This window comes from Panthera onca, chromosome F2 (genome assembly GCF_046562875.1).
Source record: "Panthera onca isolate mPanOnc1 chromosome F2, mPanOnc1 haplotype 2, whole genome shotgun sequence".
NCBI classification, from domain to species: Eukaryota; Metazoa; Chordata; class Mammalia; order Carnivora; family Felidae; genus Panthera; species Panthera onca.
Genome location: NC_138356.1, coordinates 26,236,636 through 26,263,740, shown reverse-complemented (window position 1 = coordinate 26,263,740; position 27,105 = coordinate 26,236,636). Strand labels below are relative to the sequence as shown.

The 27,105-nt window shown below is 40.9% G+C and overlaps 1 protein-coding gene and 2 long non-coding RNA genes across 6 annotated transcripts in view; 2 read left to right on the top strand and 1 right to left on the bottom strand.

The window, feature by feature from the left end:
• LOC132664205 (uncharacterized) overlaps positions 1-6,956 on the top strand; it is a 24,347-nt gene extending 17,391 nt beyond the window's left edge. Inside the window, exon 3 of the long non-coding RNA XR_009603511.2 lies at positions 6,725-6,956. This is a non-coding gene — a long non-coding RNA (uncharacterized LOC132664205). The remainder of the gene's footprint in view (positions 1-6,724) is intronic.
• ZFHX4 (zinc finger homeobox 4) overlaps positions 1-15,548 on the bottom strand; it is a 183,383-nt gene extending 167,835 nt beyond the window's left edge. For 2 of the 3 annotated variants that reach the window (XM_078441794.2, XM_078441797.2), the window contains exon 1: positions 15,166-15,548. The gene's annotated coding sequence lies outside the window, so the exon portion shown is untranslated. Of the gene's footprint in view, positions 1-12,813; positions 12,965-15,165 lie in introns of those variants that run through there. The other variant, XM_078441796.2, reaches the window with a different exon arrangement.
• Positions 13,141-27,105, top strand: part of LOC132664206 (uncharacterized) — a 43,149-nt gene continuing 29,184 nt past the window's right edge. The window contains exons 1-3 of one of the 2 annotated variants that reach the window (XR_014136558.1): positions 13,141-13,298; positions 13,566-13,709; positions 23,875-24,081. This is a non-coding gene — a long non-coding RNA (uncharacterized LOC132664206). Of the gene's footprint in view, positions 13,299-13,513; positions 13,710-23,874; positions 24,082-27,105 lie in introns of those variants that run through there. The other variant, XR_014136557.1, reaches the window with a different exon arrangement.

Sequence of the window (27,105 nt, the reverse complement as noted above, 5' to 3'; positions counted from 1 at the left end):
CATTCTTATTCTCTGAGCAATGATTTCAATGATTTCAAAATAGTTTTAATGAATAAAGTTATATGCATAAATTTTAAAATCACTACCAAGTACCTCTTATTATACAATACTCCTAGAGTCTACAAAATACAAGTCTCTTTTTATACCGCTTTGTAAATACTTTAAGTCACTTTATATTATAAACCACATAGGACTAACATACTAGAGAACATAAGTGGAATGCCAAGTTTTCTTCTGGATGAAATATTGGCAAATTTATGTTTGATCCTTAAGATTAGTTGGTTATTTTATTTCTATTATGAAGAGCCCTTTGTTTGTGTGTGTGTGTGTGTGTGTGCGTGCGTGCGTGCGTGTGTGTGTGTGTGTGTATGTGTGTGTTTGGCCTGAAAGTTAATTTGACTGCTGTCCATAAGTGAAGTGAGCAATTCAGTAATTAACTTTTGTGTTTTAAATGTATGAACTTTAATTAGATTTCATTATAAACAAACAAACGTCAACCATAATTATAAGCTCCTTGGTTTACCCACATATTATCCCTTTTCAAACAAACTTGATGTCAGACAAATTAAAATCAAGCAGCCAGCAATTTTGAGTTGAATTTTACATGATCTGCTGGTAACCTGATTACTTTAACTTCAATATCATTACAGGAAAAGTATTTCAGGAAAAATAATGACAAGAATTCCAACAGGAGACAAGCTTAATTGTATTGATTCAAAAGATGCATGTTCATAGGAACCATGTTGAAGGAATAATGTTATCTCAAATCTACAGTTTCTATTAAAATGAAATTGTCCAGCATGAAAGAGGCAATTAAGATTAGTGTCTGCAGAACTAGAGATACTAAACTAACTAAATAATTATCTGGGCCCAATTATCTTATACTTTAGGTAGCAAAATACCAGTGTGGGGCAACTATAAGGCATGAGGTTTGCAGGTTTATTTACTGACTGGTGTATCTATTAGGACCAAGAACAAGTGGAGCTGTCAGGACATAATGAAGGTAAATGATTAGTTAGCACCAAGCCTGAACTCTTCTTCAATGCAATAAGAGTTAATTAAAGTTTACCACCAAACATCAACCAAAGCAGGATGTTGATCAGGTTTCAGCATTAAGTGCAAACAGACAATAGTTGGCAGCAATTAGTGCAGCTATCAAATGACATGCAATGATAATTATACATTTAAAACAGCTAAAGAGCTGAGGGAAAAACTAATCAGCTTCTTTGACGACAAATACTCAAAGGGCAGGAAACAGGTATCAGATTATTTCACTTTAACACTGTAAATCAATCGAATTAAACAAGAAAAGGTTGTATGGGTGCATTATCTGAAAGAGAACAGTTCACTGGATTCAAAATGAAATAAATCTGCTAGTATTGGTCTATCAAAGATAAGAACTTTTGTAGCCAAAGAAAATAAGTTACTTTTCAATTAAAGTTTCGGAATGAAGTCTGTGTAAAGGAAGTTTAGCTTCTTAGTCTTGGGTAAATTCAACAAGGCAACAAGTATTTCACCATAATTACTGTTACTTAAATGAGGCATTAACTTCGACTTTAAAATACTATTCAAAAGTACATTGTGCCTGAATCTTATCTTTGTGTACCCAAATATTATCTCCCCCAAAAGCTTTCAGACGTTAAGATCAATTTTTTTTTAGTGCAGCCAAATATAAAACGAAAGTCATATATACATATTTAGTGTATGTTATTGCAAGTCTTTCCTTGATGTCCTTCAAATCCAGGGCTTCAATCTTGCTGAAATCAATGAACCTGAATGAAACACATCCCTTAAAATAACGGTTATGTCACCTCACTCTTTTCCATAGTTCCGGGCCTGCATCCTAGAGCATAAGTCTAGAAATACACCCGTACTCATGACCCCACCTCTCCAGCTTCCCAACTAATTCTGTTATGCTAAGGATTTGTACACAGTGCTGGCTAATCCCAATATTTCCCTGGAGCTAAATCTAAGCCATGGCTGACTCCCAGCACAAAAATGTCTCTCTCCAAAAGCCCTTTAGCCCCCTTCAGCACTCATACACTCATTGGTCCTGACATTTTCACTTCAGCCATGACAAATGAGCTGATGACTCTGATGTGATTGCATGGGAGGATGGCTTTATCTAAAGATATATCATTAACTCTCATCACCATCTCCTAATATGGCTCTTCTGGGTTAATGTGTTGTGAAAATTTGAGGAAATTTTTGTGTAAATATATGCGCTTTAAGTAGTAAGAGACCAACTTCATCAAAAGGAGAAAAGAGTAGCCAAAGTGGACACGATCAGGGGAGGGGGAAAAAAAAGACTAGCATTAACTAAATGTCGCTCTGGGGATTTAAGTAACTCTACTCAACCTCTGCCCCAGTGCAAACCAGCCAGCTGACCGTCTCTTAAAGGTCCCTTCTCTTCAACATGGGTGGCTGGAGCACAGCGTCACTTGTAAGTTGGCACAAATAAAGCTTCTCAGATAAACATGGCTAATCAATCTGCAAGCCCAGGTCTTTATTTTTCTCCCAGTGTAGTACGTGTTTTATTCTTGAACCCTTAATTTCCCATGTTATGAAATCTCTCTAAATTCATTTTAATGGGGAAAGGGATTGTCAAAGCCCATTTCACTCCAAGATCATTGTATTCTTCAATTAGAAGGAAGCAGTATTTTTCCAACTACTATTAAATGTGAAACTTGTCAAGTTGCAAAGGAGAGGGGAAAAGGAAGCCTTTCCATTTAGCATAAATATCACAACCTTTAGGTTAAGTTAGAACCCAAGTTCCAGTTATGTAGTTCTTGTTATGTATACTATGGAGTTTACAGAGTAGATACTTGTTATAACCTCTTCTCTCATTTCATCTGAGAACACACAGCCAATCAGAGTCAACTGTAGCATAACAGACCTCAGGAAAGGAGGTCAGGCTTTGAGGTAAAGTGCTATTCACTCTTGGACCATGCAAGGAGCTCTTTATTCCTGTTCTTATTGGCATCAGTCCCCCTTACTAGAGCAAGAACAAAGCCAAGTGCTCGTGTGAGGTTTATGAATAAATCAGAGGTGAGCCACTGTAAGTGCTGCCCATGATTTCCTTGTTGACAGTGAGCACTTAAACAGGCTTCTATGACCAGGGACTTCTGGCAAACCATAATGATTCCTAATCTGCACCCTGCTTCATTTCAAGAACTAAATGACCCACCCCATTTTTCCTGCAAGTTTTCACCTTTCAAGCAATTCTTGTCCTATCTCAAGCAGCTTAACTTTAAAATCCCACAGCAGTCAGCTTGTGCTGTGGTCATCAGAGAAATTGTACCAGCTGAAAAGTCTTCCTTTGCTTGGAAAAATTCCACAAATGAAAATATCTCCAACATAACAGAAATTATTCTCACATTAATATTATAGACTCTTTACATATGGCAGCAGCTAATTCCACTAAGGTGAAAAATACGAAATGATCTGCAGAAGGGCACATACACATTAGATCTGATCAGCGAGGCTCTGTAACTATGTGATGTTTCCCAGGAATTTCTCTGAGCTTCAGTTTCCTTATGGGTTAAACAAGATGATTATGCTACATCCCTTCTGACTGCAACAATCTATGGCTCTGCTAGAAAAACCCATTCAGATTGCACTGAAGATAGTGTTCCCTATGGAGTTTTCCAAGACAAACCCAGATGTTTTTAAGGTTGTTTATTTCTTTTCAAGAAGATCTCAAGAAGAGAGGCAGATTCCAGTAGAATAGTAAACTGAAGCTTTCTGTGTACATTTTTAATGAACTATTATTCATTTTTTCATTCATTCAACAGACATTTTATTAAGCACCAAGGATTTGCCAATAATGTCCACCACAATACAGTGATTAAACAGGTATGGTTGCTGCCCTCATGGAGGCTGAAATTTATTTGGAGGAAACACTTAAATAAGCATCATGAAAAATGCTGAGATGCTAACTGTTTTTCTTTCAGTGAAATGTATCATTTCCTTATCATTACTCAATAAAGGCTTAGCTTTATATTAATGTATTTCTTATCAAGTCCAGGGCCAGTTATAAATGACCAGAATACAGGCAAGGCACACATTTTGTTTTTAAGAAAAATTTTAACAAAGATTTTGAGCCACACACATTAAGCAAAAAGCAAACTCAAAGCTGAAAACTTATGATCCAAGTACACTTACTTACATTTCCCATAACAATACAAATCATAATTTTAAATGTATCTTATATGTATCACAATGGGAAATTATTATGAACTTTAAAAAGAAAGTCCATAATATAAATAGATTTTTGTTTTTAGATAGTCCAAAAATTGTATTATAAATTTATTAACCCTTGTCATGAATCTTATCATCTTTGAACCTGGGTACTCCTCTAAAGAACAATGCATTATTACAAAAAGATAAAGGATTGTGATGTCCTCCAACAACAGATAAGCCTGCAGTCTCATAAGTTGGCTATAAAATCCCTCAAGAAAATTTAAAGGTTTAAGGTTTGTACAGTATTACTGGAGTATTAGTAATTGGATCTCTTCTCTAAGTGGGTATGAATCTTGATCAACAGGGTGCCAATGTCATAGTATCTATACTCCTTTCGTTGTGTATCAAAATATCAAAATACCAAAAACATGGAAAGGTATTTCTATGGCATCTAATCCAGTTTTTGGAAATCCTCTAATTCAAAGGCTTTCAAACAGGCTGGGTCAACAAGACTGAAATAAACACTGTGGTATCGTCTATTATTGCATATAATGGACAGTCTGGGATCTTGAGTTCATGTAGATAGACTAAGGTCTGAATTATTTAAAAACGATTCCTGTTCTAATTTGCTTCTTAGAAAAAGACCCAGAAATGCATTCAACGTCTAAAAGCCCTCCAAAGCAAAACAACCCATGATGATGGAGTGGTAGAGGTGGAGGACGGTCCTCCTAGATGTCATCTAGGTGTGTGTCAATAAGAATATACCTTTTATGCATACCCGTTTCCCAGTTTCTACTTGCATCTGTTGTAAGAGAGAGGGCATCTGTACTCACAAGACCTATGTAGACTTGCTTTATCAAATCCTGTTCAGTTGAGTATTACATTAAAACCAGCTATTGAAAATAAAGAAAAAGGGAACATAGGGTATCGGGCCCTGTCACATTTACTTATTTTGATGTTCACAACACTTTAATGTTACGTAATCTCTACAACAACTCTGAGATACAAATGAGGACACTGAGGCTTAGAAAGGTTGAATCATTTGGATAAGATGATCCATTATAAGAATTTAATTCAGGTGTCTCGTAGCTCTAGCACAATTCCTCATGGTCATTGAGTGGTCAAAAACGGAGGAGATTTTCAAACATCTGAAGCCTAAGTCAAAATAAACTCATTTAAAAAGGAATCCAAAGTAAACAGAATCAAAAGAATGTCTGTTTTTTACTGTCATTCTCTCTGCACTATGCTGTCTTTAAAATATCACAGCACTGTCTTCATTTACTTTCCCTACACAGAATAGAAATCTTATTCTTCAAAACACCATGTTCATGATTATTAAGCATACATTTTAAGTCACTGAGGTCATCAGTACTCTTATGAATCATAAACTCATCTGGACCATTCAAGTCTGACCTCCTAATTAACCCAAAAATATGTTTACAGTCACAGTGATAAGATGCCATCCAGAGTGTACTTGTACTTGTATTTGTCTGCACCGCACATTTTCCTTTTCTTCTCTATCTCCAAGACCCATTCAGTCACATAACAAACCCTTTTCCAAGCAGCCAATATAGCTGTGTGACCATTGGTCCTAGAGTTGGGATATCTGAATTCTTGTCCTGACATTTTCCTACCTTGCTTGGTAATTCAATGATCATTTCTCCTGAATTCAATATCCCATATTTTAAAATGAGCTGGCTGAACTGAATAACTCTAGGGTATTCTCAGGCTTTAGCATCTTGATGGTTTCCAGTTGCCTTACAAACCTACCTGTTATTTTCTGTTGTGGTCATGTTGGCCAGCTCTTAGAAAATGAAAGGAATTTAGTCTACAGAGAGAAAATTTCACAGGCTACCCTTAGGAATACATCTACATCTAAAAAGGAAAGAGAGACAGTGACATGGAAAGAGGGTGGCTGGGTGTGTACGTGTCTTTATACACACTCCTAGTTTGTATATACTAAACCAAAGATATGATTCGTTCTCAATTGAGCAGCAGGCTCATAAAATTTTAAGTATTACTTGCACTATTCCTAACTGTATGGAAAAAAGTACTAAGAACTGTATTTTAGAGAATCCGCATTAAGAAAGCCTTTCAGGTTTAATGAAGGTACTTTGGGAAAAGATTGGGCTTCTTCAATTTACTCTTTCAAGCATGCGAATTTTAAGATTCTCCATAAACTTCCTTCTTACAAAGTTTTGTTGTATTTTGTTTTGTTTTGTTTTGTTTTGTTCTTAACAGTACAACCAGGTGGCACACACCAGCTCACATGTTTTTGTATTTTAACCATTGTTAAAGCTATGGATTTCCTTTCTTCTTTACAGTGAAGGAAAAGAATTTTATGGACAGTTATAAAATGCATATTTTAACCGAAAAGTCAATTTTCCCTGGTTAAAATGATTTAGGACTGAGTAAATACTTGCAGAATGCTTTCTGTTTTTATAGCTAGAACACAATAGAACCTATAAACTCTGTCGTCAGAGGTATGTGTTATAGCGCGTACCATTCAGAAATTATCAACTGTGCGCTGTTGTCTCCCCAGGACAAGCAAACATGAGGAATGATCAGTCACCTAAATACATGATGCTGGTGTGTGAACTCCTGACCTGAATGACTAAAACACCTACTCGGGACTTGTCTTGGACCATCAGGGCATTATGACATATTAACCAAGTCAAGCTGCCCAATTCTTAAATGTTGTTTGTTTATTTTTTCAATCTCCAGAATGTTAACGTGGCTAATTATATCAGAGATAAGTTGCTTGCCAAATAGGACTTCAGTGTCAGCCGTTTTTAAGTTGTGTGCATACATTCAAAAATAGCTCAAAAGGGCAAATATTTTATTTCACTCACAAACCTTTAAGAGAGTAGGGGAGTGGAGAGCAGCCATTCCTGGACTGAGGATTGTATGTCAAACGTGAAACCATATCAAACTTTCAAGGCAACTTGTGAACCTCTGAAACTAGGGAATTAACAGAACATCAAATCCAGCAAGATCACAGGGGCACAATCCTTATGCAAGAAAATAATGCCATTGAGCCCTCATTAAAAGACCATTTCGTCCTTAGCCATCAAAGACTGTGAGTGCACTAAGATCTTGGTTATATCATCAGGGATAACGAAAACAAGTGCCAAGAGAAATTGTGCACTTTTAGTTCTCACATGTGTCCATCTGTTCACATATAAACATATATTCTGCTTTCTGTCTGATTCCTAAAATCTTGATATCAGAATACCCTGGGCTTTTGCCCATTTCCTAAGAATGCAGACATCACATAAGCTACTATTAACCCATGTGTGATCCACTTCCATGGTGGCTGGAAAGCTGCCAGTTACAACACATGGTGCTTGGTTAACAATGTCTTAAAATATAAATGAATTTATTTTTTAAATTAACACATTTTTCTTATGGAAATACCTTAATAAGCCCTTCTGCAAGTAAAATAGCCTCCATGTGGATTTTTTTTGTTCTTTTAAGACTTTTTGCAAGCATATCATAAAGTTAACCATAAAAGTTTCTGAAACAATCCAGAATTTCTTGACAAATTTTTAAAAGGACTCTAGTAAAGAATTTTGGTGACTTTATATAACAAAGATCAAACACTTTTCCTTTACAATATTCTGTACTCAAGAGGCAACCCTTATCCTTTAATTTACGTGAAAACACTTCTGATTTCCCAAGTTTCCATGTAACCATCTTAATAGTACCTCAGCAACTGAACTGCTAAAGTGTGATGAGGCCGACAGACGTTCTACACTCTGGGAAGAAAACAAGTTAGGTTAACCTCTGGTGGAATCTTTCAGTCCTGCTCTGGGGCAGCTTTCCATGCTCATCTGTGGTGACCCCCAAACCGGAAAGAGCATGTTTAAAATGTATACCTATAAATAATTATCCCCACTGAATTTGTTTTACATATGTACAAAAGAATCAATTCCCACCTTTGAAGGTGTCTCAACACTTACAGTATTTTAACTGCCCTAATTATGGTTGAAGAAACATCATTAAGAGGGAGCCCTGACCATGTTGTCAACTGATAACCAGTTACAACTCTAACTAATGACAAGAGAAAACCTTACTGCAAACGTCTCCGAGAACGAACATACAATACTTAGACATTTTATAAAGGACTTAGCTCAAAATGAAATGCACCATATACCTACAAGGCAACAGGAAGATGAATGAAATCCTCAGAAAATAACTCTGTATCCTGGTTGACGAACCCCTCCCAACCACAAGAGCTGACGGGCCACTTAAAACACTTAACATTGCCACAAGTGAGGACACACAGCTCTTTCCCAAATGAGCTATTTATAGCCTATGGGGGTGGTGGAGGAACACCATATAGTCCATCAACATAAATTAAATATCCACACCACTCTCGTGGCCACCTCTGAAGTAACTGTTTTCGACAGCAAAGTGCTGGGAATTCGTGACGCCCAATAGTCAATATTTGGCGAGGCTCGCATGTTTCCGAAAACTCTGCTACATACAAACCCCTGTTTATCATCCTCTAGCTGCACAATTGTCATACATAGTACTTCCCAGTGACGATGAAAACACAGGGCACCTTATAAGTTGCTGAAATCTGAGCCCCTGCTTGTTTTCTCAAGTCCTGGACAAACATAACTTTAGAGAGAGCAGAGCATAGGCAGAAAGAAAGAGGGGCCAGCATTTTCATCTTCTTTCATCTCAGTCATTCAGTCAGCCATTCAGAACCCTATTCAACAGAGCTTTTCATTATGCAAAAAAATGCTAATCCTTTTCCGATGCTTTCACACTTGTATAAACCCCCATTCCTTCAACTGAAAAGCAATTATATCAGTTTACCTTTCTGTCAAAAACAGGATTAATATTCCAATAACAGAATCTCCTTTCTTTTCCTATCTTTTTGCTTTAGGAAACTAGAGATTATGAGTAGAGGCATTCTTAGGACAAGAATACATTATTTTAAATATGACTGTGTTAACCAATGAATGGAGAAAAGGAGAATGATCGGAAGAAGAAAAAGTCCCCCAGCATACTGCAGAAACTCTTTTCTGTGACAGAACTGACCTTCCCTTTGCAGATGCCCAAAGAGACTGAGACTCACTCTGGTCTATTAATCAGAAACAAATTATGAAAGAATGTAGCTGGACTGGTTGACACTATCCTGTCTTGGGAGACTCAGTAACAGCCTGGTAACAATGTCCTCTTCATGGGTAATGAACAGCCATGACAAATGGGGCAGAGAAACTATTTATTTGCATATGCAAATTCTCACACAAGGGAAACATGTACAAACAAGTGTCATTGTAAGGTGGATTAGGCAAACAACGCTTTCTTTTTAGGACATTCTGCAGCCCAGAACATTAGTCAGCACAATTAAACCAGTCTCCATGGAGACTAATGAAATTTCACCATGGTATGAGTTAAATTAGATAGCTAGTTATGTGTTTCCACAATCCAACTTGAAATCCATTATTGTTTCAGAACAATACAGCAATTGTGCCTAGCTGATCTTTGCCAGCTCAACAAGCTCCTAAGTTGACAATTTGCATATGTTAATATAATTAAGCACTAATTACATGAAACTTGTACATATTCACATGCACTTTCCCTGGGCGCTTTTCAGTTTGAACCTTGGCCAAGTCTTTAACCCTTAGAATGGTCTGAGAGGATAGAAACTCTGCCTGTGGGTACAGCCCCTAGGCAGACACAGAAAGGCTCCTCATTTATAAACACAAAGCTTAACCTGGCTTCTCATATTTCTAGCAACAATGACAGAAAATATTTTGTGAGTGTGGTAGGGACCAGAAATGAGGGAAAAGGGGGAGTGGATTAGTCTTTAAACACTTATAACGAGTATCTTCTCATAGAAAAGCAATAACATCCATTTCAAGAAAATGTTAAGAATTTGCTCTCACTGACATTGTGGAACCTTGGGAGATGAAAATGGTTTGACAACAGCAAAAATGGCAAGTAGAAAAGGAAAAGGGAGCATCAGCACCTAATGAGCTTTACATAAATATATGCAGAGGCAATTAAGCAATGTTAATTACTATGACAGCAGTTAATTGAATATAATTAGATATTTTAAGCCACTGAATAAAGCATAGTTAAGATTAATTTTATTGAGATTAATTGTAAATAAGGATAGATTAACTCTATGTTTTGACAGGCATAAAAAGTAGTTCTGCAAATTAAGCAGGAGCGTGGCCACCAGTCCAAAAATCATATATTATTTTAATGTCACACCTCAGAATCATCCCCTCAATAAACATGACTTTTCAAACCCAAACAGACAGGAATCTTGAAGAAAAACAAACAGCTTGCAGAGATTAAAGAGCCTTTTGTCCTTTTTCATGTGCATTTCTTTTAACAGACTAAATTAAGCGAGTCTGGTGTACGTTTTTTAGGAAGGAACATTTCACACTGAATGGAAAAAATGTTCTATCACATATGAAATTCGTGCAGCTGTGCGGAACTTGGTCCAGATGGTTTTAGACTATAAACCACCACCAAATGATAGACAGTAGGCCTTCCCAAGATTATGTGATAAAGTCACAATCTTTTTTTTTTTTTTGACCTCCCAAATTTCTGCTTTGTATTATTTCCAATCAAATCTCATATTTTCTTTTACAAATGTGTTTCTCCAAGAGGGTTAAAAGAAACCTTGTGCCCACTAAGTACTGGAAATAAATGTACAATGAACTGGAGAAGGCCTCCTTTAATAGTTATCAGCTAAATCATTCAGCCACAAAATGCAATGATAGCTATGACAACAATGTATGCAGATGACAACACTTGATTATTACTCTTACAAACAGTGGTTTCTGGAAATATTTCTTAGGAAAATACTGCTAAGTGAAAATCCCTCCCAAATACTTTCACACCAAGCCAATTCATGCATACTCCTTAAGGAAATTAACACAGTCCTCAAGAATGCTGAACAAATCACTAATAAGAAAGGAACTTCAATTGATTTTGAAATAAATCAATAGGTGATTAACATAATATTTTTAAAGCAGCAGAATGTGTGTGTGTGTTGCATAAACATATATATTATATTTCCAATACCTCTTAGCTACTAATCGAACAAGGGCTTTATGCTATTGAGCATGCCTCTATACTACCACACAACTTCCTTAGGATGCCCTTAGTCTTTATAACGAAAATCCTAAAATGGTCTGTGAAACAAGACTACGACAAGCCATTCTGCAGTGAAAGATTTTAAATCATCCAGCCTCTTCTAATAGACTTGAGACTTATTGAGGTAGAAACCATAAAAAATGAAGAAGGGAAATTTAATCCCTGAAATATTGATTTGCACATTAATATCATATAGGCAGAGGGCAATTTGGCTTCGTGGAAATGACACATTGTCGACCCTTGGTGAAGTCAGAGCCAATCTAACTGCTGAACATGTCTGAATCTCAAGAGTTATTAAGGGCTTCCCTTCTTGCCTTTATGACTTTTCTTCAGCCTACCAATGCAATCTTAAATGTATTATCTTTAAGAAATAATTGTAAAACCTCAGGGGTTTTCCAGTTAATGGAAGGGAGGCCAAACCACATCAGATTCTGAAATGCAACATTAAACCCTTGCAATCAACAAAACCACCCCAATTCTCATCCATCCAGTGGAGGATCTAATATTGTTATTAGAGATAATCAAATTTCATTGTGTAAATTTAGGCTCATGGTCAGAATGAAAGCAGTAAATTCTGCAATATTAAACAGCGATTTTCTCAGCATCCTTTATGCTTTCCTTTGCTGGTGCAGCATCTTTAAAAATAATCCAACTAGCTCAAAATTAATGAACAGATTTGGGCTCATCTACTAAAAACTGCAAAAGAGTACAATAGAGCTGAACATGTTTCCTTCATTTTTAACTTTTAGTGGCAACTTTCACTTCCTACACCCAGAGCCCAGTCTCCCTGTCTAACCTCACAGTTGGTGCTATTGCTTTGACTTACACAGCTGGTTTACCTGACCTTTCTTTGTTCCTTAGGTACATTTCACTTTTCAGATTTATGGTATTTCCCCCATATTTCATTGGCTCTATCTTCATTGCCATAAAAATGAAAACACTCAAATATGACTTTACTTTTTTTTAATCCAAAAGCAACCAGCTATTGAATAAATACACAGTGATGCTCTCGCCTCAGTTTATGCCATAAATATTAAAACCATTAAAAAATAACTATATAAACCTTATGATCCCCACACTGAAGCCAGGTGCAAGAGGTTAAAACAGCTGGCTAGCCATCTTTTATTTTTGTGTGCCTTCCTGCTGATTGAAACCGCAAACGTTGAAAACTATCAAATATTCCCTTAAGGATTTTCTCTTTTTAAGACCAGGAAGGAAAAAAGAAAACCTTCATTTTCTGTAATATGCTCCTCTGTGGAGAAGAAAAACTCTAAAACACAATCAGTCACAGAGGTGGTGAAATAATTCCAAATATCTCCTTTCTGTTGTATTTAAACCATCATTTCCAACAACTTCTATGCACAATTGTTTTTTATTCTTCAGTTAGAAAAGAGAAAAGAGGGGAAAAAAGAAAGAAAGAAAGAAAGTCTGAGCTTGCTCTGTCAGTTTTGCCAGTAAATATAAAGTAAAACAAATGTTGATGGCACCGAGAGTGTTACATACCCGGGCTGTGTTTTTGCATTGCTCTCAATGGAAGCGATCGATGCCCGTGTCACTGTCGCGTCCCAATCGCAGCCAAGTCTCAGCCTTAATCTAAGCAACACCCGAAAAGGCAGCGGCAGCCGCAGCCTCTCCCTGACTCTTCCATCCATCCACCCAACTAAAAATATAATACTACATATGAGCTTTAACCACTCCACGTTTATAGGGATCAAGCCACTGAAAATCCAGGAGAACACAATAAAAAAAAAAAAAAAAAAAAAAAAAAAAAAAAAAAAAAAGAACCCTCCTTCTGTCTCTTGTCTCTCTCTCCTCTCTCTCTCTCCTCTCTCTCCTCTCTCTCTGTCTCTCCTTTTGCCATCTACATGATCCTTGATTAAACATGGAACAGAGTTATTAAAAAGGGGGGGGGAAGGACTCAAGGAGAGGAAATGCAACTGTCAGAAATCGGGACCGCCAGATTTCCTGGTGAACCTGCCTCTGTCTGAGTCAGTGTCAATCCACCATCTTCCGCCAGTGAACTTGTCTTTGGGTTTTTGTTTGGTTTGGGGGGGGGGGGTGTTGTTGTTGTGTATGTGCTTTTTTTGGAAGGGGGGAGGGGAAATGCAAGGTGGGGGCTGGAGGTGGGGGGGGAGTAGGGAGAACGTGTGTGTCTGTGAGTACGTGTTGAGTGTGAGTGTGTATGTATGTGTGTGTAGGGGTCGGGGTGGGGGGGGGGGTCCGTGTTTGCGATCTGAACCTTTGGTACCTACAAGGAGAGTGTCTCACCGAACGGTAGCTAAGATCTCAGCAGAACCGCGCGGAAGTGAGGAGTCGCGGCCAAAGGCGCCCACTGGAGCCTCCTCTCCGGGCCGGACCCCAGCCCGAGCCGCGAAAGGAGCCCCCCGCCCGGATCACAGGTAACAAAAGAAATACAAACCAGTGCACCGTCTTCCGTGGGGGAAGGGGGACAGGATGGGTAACCCTCAGTAACTTGGGCATCGGCAGCGAAACTTTATACAATTCCATGAGAAATTTTATTTTTTTCTAATAGAAACGAGCAGAAAGAATGGGGGGGGGGGGGGAGGAGGGTGTGAAATAGAAGTAGGAGGAAGGCGAGACCCGACGCATTCCAGACCCTCTTCCCTTAGCTGTTCCCGGCCGGAAGGCGCACTTGATGCGGAGAGAGGCGAAGAAGGTGAAGTTCGTTTGTAGACATGGAACCTCCTTGGGGGGCCAGGGAATAAATCAGTTCTCACAGCGGCCACAGCCCCCCCAATACACACACACACACACACACACACACACACACACACACACACACACCCTTTGCCAAAAGGAAAGGAAAGATTCTTGACCCCGAGCCGCTGGCATCGATCCCTGGTCTAACACACACCCAGCAGCGAGAGCGCCGGGCGAGAGCTGCTGCCGCCTCCCGGGTCCCTGGCCCCGAGGCCCGGCGTTCCCGCCTCCTAACGGACCTGCCTCCCTTTCGCCAGCGCCCGAGTCCGCGCCTCCCGCGCCGCCGCGAGCAGCCCTCGGCGGTGCCCGCCGCCCGCGCCGGACGGCGGGGGTCTACCTGCAGCCCCAGCCCCAGCTAGCGCCCCGGCCCCCTGGATCCCCCTGCCCGAGGCGTTCGGACCCCGGGTCCTCCGCCAGTCCCGCGCGCTAAGCGCCCTTCGGGGAACTTGAGAGAGGCAAGGGTGGGGGTGGTAAGAGGAGGAAGAAGAACGAGGCTGAATAAGGGGGGTAGGGCGGGTAGAGCAGGGACAGAGTAGGGGGAGAGGGACTCCAAGCCCCGCCGCCCAAAGTCCAAACTTTGGGAGGATGAGTGAGAAGAAAGGGCCATCCCGACCGGGCTGCGGGGGTGCGGGGCGACCGGGGACCCCTGGCAGTGCCCGCGCCGCTGCGGAGCTGACAGCTTCCCCGCGCCACGAGAACGCCACAGGCTCGCAGTGGAGACAGAACCCGAAAAGACAGGAAAAAAAGGAGAGAAAACTGCTCGGCCGAACGTGGATGATCCGCCACTGAATCCAAAAGTTAAATCCCAAAAACGCAGCCCCCCCCCCCCAAAGAAAGTGGAAAATCAGGTCCCTCAGTGCCCCCTCCCTCTTGCAGCGGAGCAAATCCTTGAGCCAAAAAAAAAGGGGGAAAGAGATAGAAAAGGGGGGCAGAGCGGAAGAGATGGTCGGGATGAGGGGATGTGTGCGAGAGCGAGCGAGAGCGAGCGAGCTAGGGGCAGAGAGGGAGAGAGGCGGAGAGGGAGAGAGAGGGAGCGAAATATCAAAGATTGTGCAAGATCAGGCTGGAAAGATAATCGATACTCGACCTAAATTTAACACAAACTACTCAATAAAAGTTAAAGAAAAAACTTACTTTCCATTTCCCCTGCAGTTCCTACTCGATCTTCGCCTCTTTTTTGTTTTGCTTTTATTTTACTTACAGCTGATCACATCCAAGTAAAACGAGAGGGTTCATTTAAAAAAAAATAAAAAAAATAAAAAAATAATCCTCGAACTTTATTGGGTGAAAATAAAAACGCTGAAGCAGAAAGTGGGGGGCATGGAGCGGTCCTCGGGGGTCCGGGAGGAGTTAAAGCATGTGCCGACCGCGGTCTCGCTGTTTGGTTGTGAAGGGGTTGGGAAAAGGAGGAAAGGAAATGAAAATCCGATATGTCTTTATTCTGCTAATTATTATCGTTTTAGCCCTGTTTAAAAAAATGGCTGATTAAGTTGAGTGCGCATGTCTTTGTGTGTCTATTCCCGATATGCACTCTGGGAATGAGAGAGGAGAGTGAGGGAGAGGGAGAGGGAGAGGGGGGGAGAGAGAGGTGTAATTAGTGAGGTGATCAACATTCCCCAGACTGCAAATGACGCGCAGCCCGGACTCGGAGCAGCCCGGGAGCCGAGCGGCTTCCAAGGCTCGGAGCGCTGCGGCGGGAGCCTGGGACGCTGCGACCGCGGACAGGGCAGGGGATGGGGGCCTCCGGGGCTCGCACCCCACGCGCCCCTGCGCGCGCGACTCCCAAACTTCATTAGACACACACACACACACACACACACACACACACACACACACACACTCTCTCTCTCTCTCTCCTCCCTCTCTCTCTCTCAGCAAAAAGGGAGAGAAAATAAAACACAAATACCGCCAAAGCAATGCCCTTTAACCAGTTGAAAAAAAATTTTTTTTTATTTTAATGAGTCAAAGTAATTACTATCGGACCAGAGATTTGTTTACCAGGGAGCTTTAAGGAGAAATGTAAGTTAGAGTAATGAAGAGTTTTTCTCTGCTTCATTTATTCTGCTGTGAACAAGAACGCATTTTAATGGCGAAATACGGGGCCTGAGCAAATATGCAGATGTATGTAAATAAAGGGTGCCTGGCAGTGTGCACACCCCGCTTGGCCCAGCCTATTTCAAAGGAAGGATTGCACTCTGGATCCACCGGCACCTATTTAGGCTGGTATCTTTCGCTTACACACTCAGCAGAGAAAACCCAGGGCATGGAAGATGGCAGCGGTTAGTTGAGTCAAAGTAAACTTTCAAATGAGCATAAGTGATGGGTACAGGGGTGATAGTGGGGATCTGATTCTAGCCTTTATGTAATATTTTTGAATATTTTATCAGAATTGCATAAGTTCAATGTAATAGCTTTAAGAAGACTTAGGGAAAAAAACCTTTCATCTTGCAAGTCTGTTGAATTATCTTTCTTGAAGCACATTATGATGAATTTTAAAACCCCACTACAGATCTCATTAGAATGAAATATACTTGGTATTTTCTGGTGCAAAATTTAAGGTGGCTGATTCTCATTTGAAAATCTAATTATCTCTTTCCAATATTACAGATGTGAATATGAGTGACACTTTCATTAAAAGATAATTAACTAAAACTAGGAATAGACATACTTTTAAATACCCCCTACTGAATATCTGAATATGGAATATATATATATATATATATATATATATATATATATAGTTCCTTGCTACTCAGATTGTATCTTGATACACTGCTATACCACAGGTCACAAATAGACACTATCTATATAATATTTCAAAAATAGGAATTCTAGAGAAGGTGAAAGTAACAAACCAAACAAGCTAAAAACAGGAAATACTTTCAATGTCCAGGTTCCTGGACAGGTGAGGCGTTAGCTGCTTTTGAGTTGACAGGCCTTTGAAGTTTTGGATCGCCAGGATCTGCTTCAAAACCTTGTCTTAGGCCTTAAGCACCAGATCTACCAAATACCAACAGGAAGGTTTATCGCAGAAGCACTAAGAACAACAGAGGCTGCAAACATGTGTCTTTCAGGGCCTGAAACCTCCTGTAATCAGGGAACATTTGGAAAATCCTACAACTGATGCAAATGGCATTAAAAACCAAACAAGACACCTGGGAGGATAAAAGCATAGTCCTCAAAAGAGCAGACCTAGGCCCAAATCAGGAAAGCTAGACGCCTACAACAGCTGGCTAAGGTTACAATGAAAGTCCAGAGGCTTGGAGTAGAGAATATAACCTAGATATGGTCTTTATTAAGAGAAAAAAAGCAAATCACCACCTTAGGAATCTGAAGTCGATGTACGTACTAGTATAGTATAAACCAGGGCTACTAAACGCTAACAGAAAGAAAATCTTCTACCTCTCCAAAGACTGCATTCTATTTTAAACTTACTAGGGAAGAAATCTGCTCAAAGTGTATGGCTTTCTAAGATTTTCAAGTTACTTTGTTTACAGTCTTACCTTTACATAGTAACTGTATCATTGGCGTGCTGATTGCACCTCAGTTGAGTTTATCCATGTGCTTTAGGAAATATACATGGCTACGGTGGTAAAATTTTAATTCTCTGTAACTTGCAAGTGAAGGAGGTGTTTATGTAGCATTGCTGTTTACAGAAAAACACCCCAGAGAGCAAAAATTCTGGCTTTAAAAAACTATTTGAGGTGTGTGTTGGGGAAGGGGGTGGGGGCTTTTAAAAAGACTGAGGGGAAATGAAGGCAGGGAGACTTTCAGGTTCAAATCAGAAAAGATCAAGCCCTTTGCGGGAGAGGGCTCCATGTACAAGCTCACTGATGGAAAAACCATTTCCTGCGATTTCAGACGGGTAAATGCGTATGATGAAGGAAACACCTGAGAACAATAAGTCTGTTTCAGGCTCAGGTGAAGAAAGGGGTCTATTTCTGGCATGGAAGAATAGGGAAATGATGATCATTTCGTTTTCAAGTTCTCCTTTATTTCTTTTGCCTTTTTCTCCCTGAAACATCATCAATAACATTAATGTCATTAATGTCAAAACACCAAACGTCAAATCAGGAAAACCATTTTAAAAATTTGGTGGCTATTTCTCCTCTACGTCCCTATCCCTCTCTTTTCTTGGAAAATACATCTCTCTTCTCTCTCTCTCTCTCTCTCTCTCTCTCTCTCTCTCTCTCTCTCCCCCCCCCCCACTCGGTGGGGGGGGGGAGCAGTTATTGAATTCTAAGTAAGAAAACAAAAGGAAGGAGGATTTGTAAGAGGAGCGCCCACTTTTGCAATCCCTTCTGCTAGCGAGTATTCCCCTCCTAGGCTGTGTGTGTGTGTGTGTGTGTGTGTGTGTGTGTGTGTGTGTGTGTGCTTTTTAATCATCTCTTTCTCATCCTCTTTCACCTCTTTCCTAAGAAGAGAAGCTGGGGTGAGGGTCGGGGGTTAATGGGCTGAGGGGATGGGGCAGAGAGGGACGAGCAAGGAGTCAAGAGTTTCCTCCAGGGCTCGGCCTCAGAGCGCGCCCGCGCGAGGAGGGTAGCTGGGGAGAAGCGATGGCAGGTCTGCTTGGGGTGGGCCTAGAGGCGCGGAGCGCAGCGCCGCGGGCAGGGGCGCGGCGAGGCGGGCGAGCCCGAGCCCAGCCCGCGGGCTGCTCCGGGGCGAGGGCGCGATCGGCCCGGCTCGCCCGGGCTGCGCCGCGGTCCTTGGAGCCCTCCTCCTCCGCCCCTCGCTCCAGGAAACCCAGCTGCTCCTCTCGGGTCTCTGCGGACCCCTTGCCGTCAACCTTTGACCCTGCCCCCCCCCCCCGCCCCATTCCGCTGTCCCTAAACTCTGCGCGAACCCGCCGCTGCCCTCCAGGAACGTTTGGCTACTTTTTATTACAAAGTGAAAGGAGCAGAGGTTTCCCTGCAGTACCCAGAACTTTCCCTACACCCTCTCCCACACTCCAGGGCCACCCCAACCGAGCCGAGCCCACTCCGGGGCGCTCGGACCCTGACGCCGAGCCCAGAGCTGGGGGAGAACCCAAAAGGGACACCAGGTGGTTAGGTGTTGAGTGGCGGAGGCAAGGAGTAATTAATACTGAGACAAAAGGTAATTTCCACTTCCAGACTTTTCCTTGGCGGGTTTTATTAACCAAATCTATAACGTGGACACTCTGGGCTTTACAGCCTCTTTAAGGAGTCTTCCGCTGTCTGTCCCCCGGTCTCCCCGCCCTGCCCTCAGCAGTTCACTGGCAAATACCCCACCTTCCTCTGCCTCACGTCCCGCCAGCTCTAGACCAACCCCAGCCCAAGGGGAAAAGGTTCCCAGTCTTTTGACCGCGCATCCGGGGTCTATAGATGAGCTCAGTTTGAAACGAGGTATTACAAGATTTCAGCGTTAGGAACCCTTTATATCACCACAGACACTTTCAGATCCTCAGCCCCCCTCCTCCTTCCTTCCTTTTTTTTTTTTTTTTTTTTTTTTTTTTTGTTGGGTCTTCTCCACCCGGGGGCTATTTAACAAAGGCAGTCTGTTAACTAACATTTTTAACTCAGCAACTCCTTTCCAAACACATTTAAACTTGATACCAATGTCTGTCATTTTGTGAGTGGGGAGGTGGGCTGTGTGTGTGTGTGTGTGTGTGTGTGTGTGTGTAAAAGCGAGACGTGAAGTTTGTCAGTGAATGGGAAAGTGAAGGGCTTATTTGGGAAGGTGTCACAAACATATTTACAGTGAAATAATTCAAGAAATAATGTGGAAGAGTGCCAAATCTCATTACTATTTAAAAAAAAAAGTATAGTTTTCTTGAGAACTCACGGGGGGGGGGGGTAAAATATGACCTAACATCCAGAATGGACACTGTCTTTGATGGTGAGAGTGAGGTAGATGAAATGAAATTCATAAAGGAAAGACATTTTAAGTGTGTGTGTGTGTGTGTGTGTGTGTGTGTGTGTGTGTGTGTGTAGCATTTGTGGGCAGTTAAAATCTGTCGTTCGCTGATTCCCTCCCCTCCCCCAACCTGGCTCTTATCTCCTTTGTGGTCTTTTTTTGTCATTAAATGCCCCTATCTTGATCCCGGTCTCAATCTGTACTTCCATATTTCTGTATATTTCTCTCTTTCTAACCACAGTCCGTTTTTGGTTTTTACTTTGCAGTAAATGTTTTACCTTTTTTCTCTGGAGGTTCTGACCTGCTTTTGAAGTGTTGGGGTGGGGGGTGCAGTCATTATTATGTAAAGTTAGGCACAGGTAAGGTCAGGAATGGGGAAAATGGGAGGAGTTATAGACGGTCTGAGGAGGGAAGAATTAAGGGAGGAGAGAAGGGATAGGGGGAAGGGGGAGGGAAAAGTCAGACACCCTCTGGCCTTTCAGAGGTCAGGGCTCAGACAGTGCTGTGACCTTCTTTCCCTCTAGGCAACCAGCCCAGTGTTTATAAACAAAATCAGGCGGGACTCTCCCCAAACAATAGCACTTCACCAACTTCACCAGCACTTCAACAGCTCTTATGCAAATTAATGAGGACTCCTTATCACTTACCACTACACCCCCCACCTCCCTCAGCACCAGTATACTCACTGCCTGCCCCCAAACCCAGGATCACAAGCACACCCTTCGCAAAACACATGGAGATATTTCCAGCAAACATATCCAACAAAAATTTTACATTTCATCTGGGGAATAGCTGTAAGAGACAACGACGCAGATGGGAAAAGATAGATAAGTGGGAAAAGAAAGAACTGAGATTTCACTGAATAGACGATAAAGTTGTGATCTTTTTAAACCTAAAACATCTATATCCAGTCAAAACAGTGCTGTTTAGACAATGTACTAAACACTGGCTACCGAATAGAATTATTTGAAAACAGGACAATACATTCATCTCAACATCCACATTTCCAAGACAAAAGTGCAGATCTTTATAACTGAAGAAAAGCCACCACCTCTGTATGTAACATCCCTAAATATTAGACACAAAAGCACCATTAAATCCTGCAGCAAACAAACAGCCCATCTGATCTAAGTTACAAAAATGTATAATTAAATCCATCTTCAATTACAAAAGGCAGCTAGCAGAAACTAAATCAAAGATTTTGAAACAAATGTTGTTTGCCAAGGTACAGAAATGATAGCTTTACATTATATTGTAACCAAAATTCCACTTCAGGAATAAATTACAAGATAGCAAGAAAAAAAAAAAAGGTGAAAGAAAAAAAAAAGAATTAAATGATTTCAAACTTTTGCTTTAAAATGATTATTAGTGAAAGTCTAAGAGAAAAATGTTAAAGAAAATATACCTCAGAGCAAAAAGATCATCTCCTTTTCTTCTTTGTCTATCAGTCCCCTGTTAAAGCATATGGAAAATGTTTTCAAAATGCCCAGATTTGGCACATTGTCATTGCAAAGAGAGGAGCGCAGTGATGCTGTTAGAGAAAATGGGAAATAAATTCAGGATTGGGTGCTGCCTCCTTCAATGCGGATTTATCTAAGTTTAATTTAATATTCCGCAATCACTGAATGATCGCATATAATTCACAGAGATTTTAAAGGGCTTTATTTAAATACCTTGAGCAACAAGAGAATGAAATTTAAACCATTGCAGCCATTGCTTATATTTTTTATTTTCCTATTAGAAGAACTTTAACTGACAATTTCTAATAATAAAAGGAAAAACGATAAAGGTTTGGATTTTTTAAAGAGAGAATGTTAAAAGAAAGCATTAGCTTTATCAAAATCATTCTGAACATAAAATCAAAAGGCACAAAATGGTTGTTTGTAAAACACTAAACCTTTAATCGATTTTATTGGCATTCCGATCGATTAGATAAACGGAAATCTATAGCAAACATCAAAGCATTTAAAACATTTTCTCTATCTCATTTATAAACAAAACTTTTCTTTTCAGCAGAAAAAAAATGATTATCAAACGACTAACAGGAAATTCTTCAGATATCAAATTACGATAATAAAATTATTTCCACATGGAAAGGGATAATGACAATGATGGTAGTAATTACAATAATGAATAATTCAACAACCCTTTGACATGTATGTTAGAACCTCCAGCAGAAACAGCTCTAAAGGGGGGGTACTTTAAAATAAAGACTTTATTTTTTTAAATTGAAGTATAGTTGACAATACTTTCTTTTTAAGGGAAATGTTTTTTAGAGATAACTCTAGGGGAGTAGCTTAGGTGTGGCTGTCGGACTGGTGTTAATTTCCCTGCGGTTGCAAAGGAGTCATTTTCTTCGTCGGCGTTTCCCTTCCAAATTGATACTTCTTATTAGCAAAAATTAATATGCAAATGTCAGCGAGCCCTACCAGGTTTACAAACTTGTATCCGGACCTGTCTTCTACTTAATCCAAAAGGCGATTCTCAAAATAGAGAAGGGGGCGAGGTTTAGACTCCCCAAACCTGAAAGTGATCACACATGTGATCTTTCAAGTGAGGGAAAATAATTTATTTTGGAGATGTGAAAACTGCTATCCAGAGAAATGCAGCAATCAGAGCTTGTGGCATTTTCGCTGCAGCAAGAGGAAGTGTTGCTGTAACGGGTATTCTGTTTATTTGTTAAAGAAAATCAATGGAAGTGGCTGTAAAGTAGTTAGTGAGGCGTGTGTTTGGGACTCGCGGTGAATCGTGAAGGCTGACCCAGCGGCTCTCCTCCTGGCCAGAAAAGTCCCCGCATCGCCCCGAGCCGGGGCGCGGGCGGTGCGGCACCTGGCTTCTAACTCGCGGGGGCTGCCCCGCGGTGCTCTCGCCGACCGCCCGAGTCGCTCGGGTTCTCTGCTCTCGCTGCCCTCTGTCCTTGCAGTTGCCCCTTGCAGTTGACGGTGGTGGCCTTCCCACGCCCCCCCCCTCCGCAGCACACACCTTCTTCCTCCTCTTCTCCAGCTGACTCTGGTCGCTCCCTCCTCTGCGCTACAGGTCTGAACTTCTGTACCTCTCCCCCTGCCATTGGAATCCCCCTCTTCAGACTCTCCAGGTCCCTTCGGTGAATCGCGGAATCTCTCTTTCCTACCCCGCCCCTCCCCCATTTCTCTCCCCGGCCAATTATTTAGCACCCGGGTCTTCTTACCCTCGCACTTCTATCCTCTCCTCCAGACATTCCAGAGAGTTCTCATCACACCAGAATGCACTCTTTTTCTCCTCCTCCTACTCCCCTTGGATTGGGGAGTGGGGGGGGGGGTGGATTTTGAGTTGAACTCCCAGGGGTTTTATTCTATTCTTTTAACAGCTTTACTTTCCCTTTTCTTCTTTGCGTAACCTTCACCTACCTACTAATTTATAACAGAAGCGGTTTCTTTCCCTTTCATTTCCTAGTTTACAGTTTCCGTCTGGGGTTGTGCCTTGCACATGCCCCCCTCTGCCTCCCCCCCTCTCCCGGGCCGCCCCCACCGGCCGCCGGCCCAGGCAACTATTTTCATTTACTCGGTTGCGGTCTCACTGCACTTTCTCTCCTCGGAATAAGTTAGTTTTCCACGATTTGAAGTTCTCCGTACAGCGCCTCTTTATTTGTCAAACTGCCTCGCTGCCCAAATAAAGGGTGGGATGGGGGGGGGGAGGTGTATCGCCCACCTAAGTCCCCTTTTAACAACCACCTACTCCCAGTCCCGCCACCCGGCCAGGTAATGTCTTGGGGGAATAATAACGAATTCTGGAAGGTTTTTCTTCTCAGCGCGTGCAGACTGCTCATGAGTTATTCCCGGGAGGGTCTCAGACCCCTCCCTTGTATCTCCTGGCTTCGAGTGGTCACCGTTTCAACCTCCCCCACCTCTCTTCTTCCTCCCTCACTGGCCGTCCGGGCTGCGGGAGGGGAGCGCAGTCTAAAGACCTCGTCCTCTGGCTTCTCGTTTCTAGCTGCTGCAGCTGCCGCTGAAATTCGCTGTGGCCGCTGCCTCTTCCCGCTTTAATCCCAGACCTCCAGTCATTGGGCAGCTCCTCAGAGGCAAGAAGTCAACACCATGGCAACCCGACAAGCCTATCAAATCACCGGCTGGCGTGACAGCAGCAACACTGCAGGCTGGAGTGGGCTGGGCAGAGGAGCCGAGTGGCCACTACGCTCAGGTACACAGTCTGGGAGCGGACAGCAACTGACAGCTTCCACGTTCTGGCTACACGGATGTGCACCACCCAGTTCGTACCCCTACCCTACGTCCCCTAGGTCTAGAGGAGGAGAAGGAAGAGGAGGAGAAGGGGAGGAGGAGGAGGAGGAGGAGGAGGAGGAGGAGGAGGAGGAGGAGGAAGAGAAGGGGAGATACATGTATATAGGATTGGAAGAGCTTCGGAAGAGAGTCTCAAGCTAAAAGTATTCGAAACCCTAGACGTTGTAAACTAAAGACGCCTCGTGCCCCAGCAGGAGATGAAACCAAGTCACGGTAGACTCAGAACCAAAGTTAAAGGGTTTGCACAAAGGTGTGGGGATTTTCTTCACCAGTTCTGTCCCTTGCTTGAACAAAATGAATGCAACATTGTGTTCTGTAGTTCCAAAAGTATCAAAGAAAATGTTACAGTTTTAACTTTTACTGTCTGCCAGTGTCTAAGTCTGCAAAAAAAAAAAAAAAAAAAAAAAAATGGCTCAACATCAATTTCAGCTATGCTAATTCACTGCCTTCGAAGTGACCTAAACTTTATCTGAAACTGCCTCTTTGCCTTGTTCTTTCCTAAAATGTGTGTTATGTGCGATGTGTGCTCTAGATTTTCTCTAAAGAGAAGAAACAGAGGACACTAGGAAATGGTAACTGGGAATTCTGTGTATTCCTCTTGGGCCTACTTGGTCTTTGTTTTTCCCAATTTTCCTTAAACTCCCAAGTAGGCAAAAAGAAGACTGGACTTTCACTGATATTCAGAGCACTTTGCTAATTTACATGGGATAGTTTGAAACTGCATTTTTCTTTTTCTCTCTCTCTCTTTTTTTTTTACTTTAAAAGCAAACAGTGGTTTTGAGAAACATGCGACATAGTTCTCATTGGCTTATACAAATATTCGAACAATGATATAGAATGCTATCATTGACCATCTATCACCCTCTATCACTCCTCTCATAGTTGATTTCTGAATTTGAGAGCACAAGTTTGTCTGTTGAAGTTACATAGGGCAGAAAGAGAAATCCATTTGATAATGAAGTTAATGTGTCATATTGAGGGACTCTTGTATGAATCCTAAAATCTACCTTTAAGTCCACTCCACATAAACACAATTCACTAAATAAATCATTTTCATATTGATCTAACATTTTTTATGAAGAGGCTCTCAATGTGTAAGTATTTAAGTTATACTTGGCATGCATAAAATACTAGAGAGCTGGAAAGGTTTCTCCAAACAGCAATTGCAATATTAAGCAGAATTGGATACACAGCCAATTTTCGTGGCTCTAAAGAGAAATTCAAAGAAATATTGAACTTCATTTCCTTACTTTCTCTATTTTTCATTGTTGATGGATCCTAATATTAAAACAGTACATTTTCAAAATATATTATATACAAAAAACGAGTATAATAACTGACATTGGAGAAACAGGTCATGATATACTAGAGAAAACTTTTGGATGCACTGTGATTTTCCCTGCGCTGAAACTCTAATAACATTCTGGTAGCATTTTGTTTTTCTGGGCTACTCTTCAGAGTCGTTCAATGAAGAACCGTCAAGCACAGAGAGCTGAAATTTGGTTGTATTTTAAATGGTTACGTCGGTGCTAAGTTATTGATATCCTTAAATATTTCTGGCTAATTCACATTACATCTGACATGTATGGAGTGTTTACAGTGGGAAATGTAAGAAGAAACACAATACTACAATTTTAAATTAAAATGCATATATTTAAGCTGTTATCTCTCAGGATAAAACTTGACAGTTTCAGTGTTTTTAAAGAGAAGTTAAATGAAGAATACAAAAATCTTTCAGTACATTTTGGCTTCAGTAAGAATGAATGAACACAGGAAATATGATAACATTTTAAAGTTCATTATTTAATAAATGGTGTATCCTCAGTTATTAAAAACTTTTAAATACTTTAGGATCTATGATGCTATTTGTGAACAGATGTGTAGTTATACTCCTCAAAGACATGAACAGATACCATCATTCAAGTGTGCATCTATATGTAATATTTCTAATGTCAAAAATTTTAAATGAGATGAAGTTAATAAATTAATACATTACATCTAAACAAAAGCAAATATCTAAATATTCTATTGGATCCTTTAAATTTCTTAGAAATTGTTTTTTTATCCTAATCTTATGGATTATTGAAAATTAGGACAATTTTCATATATACTATACAGAGGTTTATTTTTTAATCACAGATCAATTTTAGTGTCTACCCTTAAAAATACCCTGAGATTGTACAATATTTGACCGTCTGTTTAAATACAGACTTATGTACATGCCACACACATGTTGCTGTTAGCTCTATGTTCAAATCTTAACATTTAAAGCTATTTTCTATACTTTTAGTGTTTTCAGTATGGATGCTCTTGGAAGACAGAAATTTTCCTTCTTTAGCTAATAAAAATAAGACAGTGGAATTAAATGTAGTTGAAATGCTGAATTAAAAAAAAATCAGGGCAAGGATGCCTTGCTCATTTTCTGCAGAATGGATACCATCTCCATAGAGTTCGTTCTTGACCTTACCTGAGTAAGTACTTTAACTTAAAGTATGAGATGCACCTAGAGGGGTAATACATTGAGCTTAATAGGAAGACAGTTAATAACCTTTTTTCATCCTCGTGCACTATCAATCATGGCTGTCACCAGTCTGCTGAATCAAAGCAAAAGTGTTCTTCACAGATGACTGATTAGAAACGCAAAATCACAAGATCCATCTTCATGGTCACTTTTATTATAGTCATTTTTAAACTGACAGCAACCTGCTCAGTTTCAGCACACTGGGCATCACAAATAGTGTCACTCAGTGCAGCTAAGCATGAGAAGAGGTTGGTTGGATTATACTTAAAAATAATTAGGCCCTCAGCCCTTTGTGGAACCAAGAAAAAGGTGTTCCTCTTTCCATGCCCCCATTCCCTCCTCCCATAACTTGCTTTGATTCTATTGCATCATTAGCTTACCATCTTGAAGGGAGGCAATGCAAGA